Raw genomic sequence first — 7712 nt, 5'->3', positions numbered from 1 at the left:
TCATTTCTCACCTTCCAGCAATTGGTATTCTTGTTTTTTGTAGCTTAGCATTTCTAATAGGTGTGCAGCACTATGTCACTGTTGTTTAAATTTGTAATTTCCTAATGATAGCGGATGTTGAGCATACTTCATGTGCTTATTATCTGTACATCTTTGTCCAGGCGTCATTCAGATATTTACCCATTATCAATTAGGTTATTTCCTTTTTGTTGAGTTCTGAGAGTTTTTTGTATATTTGGGATACAAATCCCTTATCAGATATGTGTTTTGCAAATATTTTCTCCCAGTGTGTGACTCGTCTTTTAGTTTTCTGAGCAGGGTCTTTCACAGAGTAGAAGTTTTAATTTTAGGAGGTTCATGTTATCAATTATTTCTTTTGTGGATTGGCCTTTGGTGTTGCGTGATAAAATTCCTAAGGCCACGTAGATTTTCCTTTATGTTTTCTTTTTGATATTTTGATAGTTTTGCATTTTAAATTTATCTACAATTTTGAATGAATTTTGATATAAGTTGTTAAGTTTATATCTGCCTTTCATTTAAGTACATATGGTTTCCAATTAATTGTTCCTGTTTCTGGAGATGTCAGGGGATATTGGGCTCGATTTCAGTGTCAGTTTCCAGAATGTAATGGATTGCGCTGGATCCAGGGGAGGGGACAGGTGCCTCCACTGAACTGAGCGCACCGCATCTTGCACTGCCCCCACCGCCCGCAGGGGGCGCCCGAGTCCCGCTCCGCGGCCCGTGCGGGGCATGCGCGTCCCTTCTCACAGGAGCCGGACCTCCTCAGGACCCCCTGTGCGGGCTTCTGAAGGACGTGGGTCCGCATCCACACTGACAGGAGCCCAGCCTCCTTAGGACTCGCGGTGGAGGCCTGGGGGAGGATGTGGGGCCGCGTCCACACCGGTCCCCGCCGTGGAGGACGTGGGTCCGTGTGTACGCCGACAGGAGCCCGGCCTCCTCAGGACCGCGCGTGGGAGGAGGTGAGAAGCCGCCCGAGCGGGGACTGCTGAGGGGGTGCGTGCGCACAGGCCGCCGCGGAGGAAGGGCGCGCTGTGTAGACGGTGGGGCGGCCGTGGGGTCCCGCGGGGCCGTGCGCCGGGCGGTCGGGGCTCCCCTCTCCGGGCTCGGATCCGCTCTGGGGTCCGCGCGTCCGCGTCCACGCGCACCCGGCTTCGGTTCCTGGGGCTGCTCCCGCGGTCTGCGGTGCGGGAGCCGCCGCCGCGTTGTTCGTGCCCCCGGGCCCCGGCCCCGCGGGCTCCTCCCCGCGTCCGCACCGCGTCAGGGCTGTCGGTTCCGTCCGGGAAGTTCGGTGGCGCGGCGCGGACTCCGCGGGCGGCCGGGGGGGGTAGGCGAGTTCGCGGCGTCCGCTCTCCCCTGAGCGCGGGGGGTCTGCCCGTCTCCGGGTGTCACCTCGACGCCTGAGGGGGGTGTCTGCCCGTCTCCGGGTGTCACCTCGACGCCTGAGGGGGGTGTCTGCCCGTCTCCGGGTGTCACCTCGACGCCTGAGGGGGGGTCTGCCCGTCTCCGGGTGTCACCTCGACGCCTGAGGGGGGTGTCTGCCCGTCTCCGGGTGTCACCTCGACGCCTGAGGGGGGTGTCTGCCCGTCTCCGGGTGTCACCTCGACGCCTGAGGGGGGGTCTGCCCGTCTCCGGGTGTCACCTCGACGCCTGAGGGGGGTCTGCCCGTCTCCGGGTGTCACCTCGACGCCTGAGGGGGGGTCTGCCCGTCTCCGGGTGTCACCTCGACGCCTGAGGGGGGTCTGCCCGTCTCCGGGTGTCACCTCGACGCCTGAGGGGGGTGTCTGCCCGTCTCCGGGTGTCACCTCGACGCCTGAGGGGGGTGTCTGCCCGTCTCCGGGTGTCACCTCGACGCCTGAGGGGGGGTCTGCCCGTCTCCGGGTGTCACCTCGACGCCTGAGGGGGGTGTCTGCCCGTCTCCGGGTGTCACCTCGACGCCTGAGGGGGGTGTCTGCCCGTCTCCGGGTGTCACCTCGACGCCTGAGGGGGGGTCTGCCCGTCTCCGGGTGTCACCTCGACGCCTGAGGGGGGTCTGCCCGTCTCCGGGTGTCACCTCGACGCCTGAGGGGGGTCTGCCCGTCTCCGGGTGTCACCTCGACGCCTGAAGGGGGTGTCTGCCCGTCTCCGGGTGTCACCTCGACGCCTGAGGGGGGTCTGCCCGTCTCCGGGTGTCACCTCGACGCCTGAGGGGGGTCTGCCCGTCTCCGGGTGTCACCTCGACGCCTGAGGGGGGTCTGCCCGTCTCCGGGTGTCACCTCGACGCCTGAAGGGGGTGTCTGCCCGTCTCCGGGTGTCACCTCGACGCCTGAGGGGGGTCTGCCCGTCTCCGAGTGTCACCTCGACGCCTGAGGGGGGTGTCTGCCCGTCTCCGGGTGTCACCTCGACGCCTGAGGGCGCTGTCTGCCCGTCTCCGGGTGTCACCTCGACGCCTGAGGGGGGTCTGCCCGTCTCCGGGTGTCACCTCGACGCCTGAGGGCGCTGTCTGCCCGTCTCCGGGTGTCACCTCGACGCCTGAGGGCGCTCTCTGCCCGTCTCCGGGTGTCACCTCGACGCCTGAGGGGGGGTCTGCCCGTCTCCGGGTGTCACCTCGACGCCTGTGGGGGGTCTGCCCGTCTCCGGGTGTCACCTCGACGCCTGTGGGGGGTCTGCCCGTCTCCGGGTGTCACCTCGACGCCTGAGGGGGGTGTCTGCCCGTCTCCGGGTGTCACCTCGACGCCTGAGGGCGCTGTCTGCCCGTCTCCGGGTGTCATCTCGACGCCTGTGGGGGGTCTGCCCGTCTCCGGGTGTCACCTCGACGTCTGAGGGGGGTGTCTGCCCGTTTCCGGGTGTCACCTCGACGCCTGAGGGCGCTGTCTGCCCGTCTCCGGGTGTCACCTCGACGCCTGTGGGGGGTCTGCCCGTCTCCGGGTGTCACCTCGACGTCTGAGGGGGGTGTCTGCCCGTCTCCGGGTGTCACCTCGACGCCTGAGGGCGCTGTCTCTCAGGGTCAGAGAACAGGTCTGTCAGCGGTCAGTGTGTGGTGCAGAAGGAGGAGGAAGCGGGGGGCGCTGTTCCGAAGGGAAGTCCGCCGGAGAGAAGCAGGCTTCGGGGTGACGGCGGCTCGCCCCCCTGAGCTGCAGGGAGCGTGGAGTTCCTGGAGGAGCGGACACCTGCGTCCTCCGCTCCGGGGCCTGCGACTGACGGGTGTCTCCCGTGGAGGCTTCCGACCCCGGGCCTGTGACTGACGGCCGTTCCCGTCACTGACCCTGAGCGGCGGGCTCCCCCCTCCGGCCTCCCTGCTGGCGTCCCCAGTCCACGTTCCTGAGGTGCCCGTCTTGCATTTTCACAGTTCTAACCAGGTTTTGGGGGAGGGTTGTGGAAAATGGGAATTCCAGATCCCACTGCTTCTGCTGCACCCGAGACACGGGGGCTGCTGATTGAATCCTCCCGCGAGTCTCTCGCTACCACGTGGCCTCCTTCAAGGGCCGGTGGGCTCTCCGCGGTGGGGGAACCGGGTCTGGGAGGGCGCGGCCTCCGTCACAGTCTGGTGTCGTCTCTGCTTCCGTGACCTGGTGCCGACGTGGTGGTTTGAAGAGTCGTGGACTCTGCGGTGATTAAAGTACGGTCAAGCGGTCACCGCAGCGCAAATACGCTTTATCTCCACACTCAGACCCCGGCTGTCGTCTCCTTACCACATTTACCACTGCACGCGGGGTGCTTCAGGGCGTGTTACCCCCGACGGGGACACTGTCCCGCGGAACCACCACAGAACCCTGACTGAGGAAATCATCGCGGTGCCCACGTTATAACCCAGGCCACGGGCCCACTTCCGCTGTCGCCACCTGCCCCACGGGCTGAAGCGTCCTTTCCATTCGGATCCAGTTTTCTTCTTCTGGAACTGCTCCCGACACTTTCCCTTATTCGCACAACCCTTAGGGACTGAAGGAGCACAGATGGCCCCAATTGGAGTGGCCTTTTCTGTCTGGCTTCTGTCAGTGGGGCTGTTTTCAGTGGCCATCCCCGTTGTGGCCTGCATCGGTCCCTCATTCCCGTGTTCACTGGGACTAAACATAGTCACAGTGACCCCTCAGAACGTGTCCGGTGCACAGTTCTCGGCCTTAGCTGAGTTCCCACGGGGGCACGTCGTTCTCCAGAACTTCTTCCTTCTCCCCGAGGGCGACTCTGTATGCAGGAGACACCAGCTCCCCGTCCCCCTTCCCCTCGGCCCCTGCAGCCACATTCTACTGTGTGTCTCAGGACACTTCATGTAAGTGGGACCACAGGGCGTCTGTCCTTCTGTGACTGGCTGATGTCGCTCAGCGTGATGACTTCCCGCTTCATGCGTGGTGTCGCCTGTGTCAGAGCCCCCTTCGTTTTTAAGGCTTTTTGGATGATTCATTGCTAGTGTATACAAATAAGAGAGATTTTTGTGTATTGATATTTTGTCCTGTAACTGTGCTGAATTAGGTAACTGGCTGTAATCATTTTTTGTTGATTCTTTAGGAAGCTCTATATAAGATGATGTCATCTCTGGTCTCTGAATAGACAGAGTTCTAGTGTTTCCTTTCACATGTGGATGCCTTCTTTCTTGGCTTATCCTTCTGGGTAGAACTTTCAGTCCAATATTGAGCAACAGGTGAAAACCAGCAACCTGTCCTTGTTCCTGATTTCAGAGTAGAGCTGTCCATCTTCAGACTTGAGCATGGTGTTTGCTAGAGATTTAATGAGAAAATTACTCCTTATTCCTAATTTCATGAGTATTATATCAGCAACAGACATTGGACTTTGGTTAGAACATTTTCTACATGAATTAATATGACCACATGTTTTTATTTAAAAATTCATTGTGCTCTATAACATTGCTTGTTTCCCTCTATTGAAGAACTTTGAGGTGTTTGTGCAGTGCCACTTGCTTAGGGTGCACTGTCTATTTATGAGCTCTTGGTTTTGCAATTCTTCTGATCTGGCTTCTTACATCTATTTTAAGAAAGGTACAGGAATGTATTTTGCTGATTTTGTGGGGTTGGTAATAGTGGTTAGGGCTAGGGTTAGGAGTTAGGGATTAGGGTTAGGGTTAGGGTCTCCCTGTCCTCTGCTGCACAGAACCCATTCTCCTCTGGTAACTAGAGTGATATTTTCAGAACATAACCTTTGGGCCTCTCTGTGGTCTGCTCCCCTTCTGCCCGTCCTCTCCAGCCTCACCTCTTCCACCACGGCCCACCCTTCTGTGGGCCACCCAAGTGTGTGGTTGTCCCACATGCGCCCTGGGCCTGACTACAAGCCTTTGCTTTTGCTGTGCCCTCTGCCAGGATCACTCTTCTATCCCCTGCTTCATATCTGGCTTGTTCCCCCATTGGCTGGGTCTGGACTTGCCCTCTGGTGACCTGACTCATGTTGAGTGTGCTTATCCCCTATTTAAATGTAGTGCCTGCCTTCCCTGTGTGAGCAATTTACTAACCTGCCGGGTATGGGGCAGGCCCAGGGAAGTAGCCTTAGCGTCTGCACAAAAAAATCAGTCTCAGAGGGGCTCAGCACACTTGCTGATAATGGGGGAGCTGCTGTCCTCACAGGGGGGAGCAGGTAGTACCCTTAAAGGGGGACCAGCCATGGGACGTGGCTGGACAAGACTTCCAACCTTTTGGGGCCAGGGAGATGTAGACGTGGACCTGGAAGCTTACACCCTTGGATTCGAGCCTGGGGCCTAAGCAAGCCCCCTCTTCTTCCTGGTGTCATCTTTTGCCTTCCCTGTCCACGGGCTGGACCTGATTCCTGATTTGGCAGACCTTGAGGGTGACCCCTCCTAGGAATACCAGTGGCTTACTGAGCACCTTGTCAGCAGGATGCCCAGTAGCCTTCCAGGGAGGACCCTACAGGAAGTGGAGACAGGTCTGCGGGGGCCAGCGGCAGCCCACTCAAAGCAAAGTGGGACAGGTGGCTGGCCCTGCTGATTCTACCCAGTCTGTAAGATATAGAAATGAGGGCTGTACCCAAAGGTGCTTCCTTCCTGGAAGGTGGGGACGGGATCTGCAGGGGGGGCGGCCAGTGGAGGGCACCTGCAGGGTTTGCCCAGGAGCTCAGCACAGGCCGAGTGTTCCTGGCTCCAGCATGCTGACTGTGGGGCTGCATGGGTTTCCAGCCTCCAAAGCCTCAGGCTCCCCTTTGGAAGATGGGGTGCTGATGGCCCCCATCTCTGGGAGCAGACATTAGGGAGGTCCTGCTGGCAGATTCACTCAAGAAGGTCAGGAGGTGGCTGTTGCTTAAAGCAGCCCGGGGCCTGCCCCCTTGACGAAGGTGCACACGTCCATGGCCCCCAACTCTGGTGTCCTGCTGCGAGCCTCTGGCAGTGACCCTCTGCCTGCCCTGTCCACTGCCCCTGTGGATACGTGGTCTTCCTGGAGCTGTTCCTGCAGACGGCAAAGAAGCACTTCATGGTGGGGCACAGGGTCACCTACTAGGTTTTCACCAATCAGCTGGCTGCCGGGCCCCGTGTGCCCCTCCGGGTGGGCCAGAGGGTGGTGGTCCTCATTGTGGACACAGGGTCACTTACTACGTCTTCACTGACCAGCTGGTTGCCGTGCCCCGTGTGCCACTCTGGGAGGGCCGGAGGGTGGTGGTCCTCAAGGTCTGTGGCGTCCTGCACTGGCAAGATGTGTCCATGTGGCACAGAGCGATGATCAGCCGCTTCCGCAAGCAGCGCTTCCTCTGATGTGGAAGACCTCGTGTTCGTGGACGTGGATGTGGGAATGAAGTTCTGGGACCGTGTGGGCATGGAGATCCTGTCCAGCCTCTTTGGCACCCCACACCCCGGTTTCTACTGGGCAGCCCACGAGGACTTTAGCTACGCGTGCTGGCCACAGTCCCAGACCCACATCCCCAGCGACCAGGGCAACTTTTACTACATGGGGGCCTTTATGGGGGATTGGTGGTGGAGGTTCCCCGACTGACCTCGGCCTGTCACCAGGCGATGGTGGTCAACTGGGCCAGTGGGATTGAGGCCATGTGGCCCGTTAAGAGCCACCCGAACAGGTACCTGCTGGACCACAGGCCCACCAAGGTGCTGTCCCCAGAGGACCTGTGGGACCCCCGGCTGCTGGGCTGGCCCCCCCATCATTCCCCAGGTCATGAAGAAGCTGAGATCCATGGCTGTGCCCAAGAATCACCAGGACACCCAGAACTCATGAGGCACTGTCCCCAGAGGAGCTATGGGACCCACGGTATTGGGCTGTCCCCTGAAGGACCTGTGGGACCCGCGGCTGCTGGGCTGGCCCCTGTCATGAAGAAGCTGAGATTCGGGCCATGCCCAAGAATCACCAGGACACACAGAACTCATGAGGCGCTGTCCCCAGAGGAGCTATGGGACCCACGGTATTGGGCTGTCCCCTGAAGGACCTGTGGGACCCGCGGCTGCTGGGCTGGCCCCCCATCATTCCCCAGGTCATGAAGAAGCTGAGATTCGGGCCATGCCCAAGAATCACCAGGACACCCAGAACTCATGAGGGGCTGTCCCCGGAGGAGCTATGGGATCCGCGGCTATTGGGCTGTCCCCTGAAGGACCTGTGGGACCCGCGGCTGCTGGGCTGGCCTCTGTCATGAAGAAGCTGAGATTCGGGCCATGCCCAAGAATCACCAGGACACACAGAACTCATGAGGGGCTGCCCCCAGAGGCCATGTAGGACCCGCGGTCATGCAGGACCCTCCCCTCGAGGACCTGTGGG

The 7712-nt window shown here is 60.0% G+C and overlaps 1 pseudogene; it reads left to right on the top strand.

Annotated features, from left to right (window-relative positions):
- The first annotated feature begins 5543 nt into the window (after positions 1-5543).
- On the top strand, positions 5544-7178 carry LOC114203814 (histo-blood group ABO system transferase 2 pseudogene; annotated as a pseudogene).
- The last annotated feature ends 534 nt before the right edge of the window (positions 7179-7712 follow it).

This window comes from Eumetopias jubatus, unplaced genomic scaffold (genome assembly GCF_037043125.1).
Source record: "Eumetopias jubatus isolate StellerSeaLion01/CBP00866 unplaced genomic scaffold, mEumJub1_p1.0 scaffold_3, whole genome shotgun sequence".
In the NCBI taxonomy this organism is placed as follows: domain Eukaryota; kingdom Metazoa; phylum Chordata; class Mammalia; order Carnivora; family Otariidae; genus Eumetopias; species Eumetopias jubatus.
Note: the sequence above shows the minus strand (reverse complement) of the source record. Positions and strands in the feature narration are given on the sequence as shown.